Below are 884 nucleotides of genomic sequence, written 5' to 3' on the forward strand. Positions count from 1 at the left end.
CTGTCCCCTGGCCCAGACACAGGACCACCATCACATTGTCTAATCAGACCCTCCCTTGCTGGTCAACGAATATCAGGCGAAGAGCAACAGAGAGCAGAAACGGCTGGGTCCCTGTGCTCCTCTGTTCCAGCAGCGACACCATCAGACCATTCCCGTTGCTCTGCTCTGGAGTCATCACAGCTGCCCTCCCACCCTCCCTGCAGCCCACTCCCACCCGCTCTCTCCAGTGGTCTTCCAAACACGGAACCCACCACGCCGCTCCCTCCCTCACGGCCCTGCTCCCCCAGACCCCGTGTGGCCACTCCTGCTTCCTCTTCCTGTCCCATGTCCTGTCCCTTATCGCCCACCTTCATCGTACCCCAGCCTCTCCGGCCTCCTGCAGCCCTGTGACGACCTAGCTTGGTCTTTCATGCTTTGGGCTGCAGGTCACCTAAACTTATCACCCCCAAAAGGAAGCGCAAGGCGGCACAGCTCCAAGCCGGCCATTGTCATCACCCAGTGATGACAGCCGGGCCTGGTTCCTTCCTGTCTGTCTGCGGCTGAGCTCAGCAGTCACTTTGTCTTCGCTGAGCCCTCAACATCAGGAAAAGTGGCAGCAGTCCCAGGTGTTGCATCTGGACACAGCGACCCTGTGGGACAAGGGCGCTTCCTTTTGTGTGACTTTTCCTGAGCCTCATGCCCCACTGGCCAAAGTGTGCCATATGCCCCTAAGCCGGTCACCAGTTAAGAGATGGCATTGCAACTACTGTGTGCCCCTAAGCCGGTCACCAGTCAGAGGTGGCATTGCAACTACTATGTGCCCCCAAACCAGTCACCAGTCAGGGATGGCATTGCAACTACTGTGTGCCCCTAAGCCGGTCACCAGTTAGGGATGGCATTGCAAC

This window comes from Tupaia chinensis, unplaced genomic scaffold, assembly GCF_000334495.1.
Source record: "Tupaia chinensis unplaced genomic scaffold, TupChi_1.0 Scaffold000066_1, whole genome shotgun sequence".
NCBI classification, from domain to species: domain Eukaryota; kingdom Metazoa; phylum Chordata; class Mammalia; order Scandentia; family Tupaiidae; genus Tupaia; species Tupaia belangeri.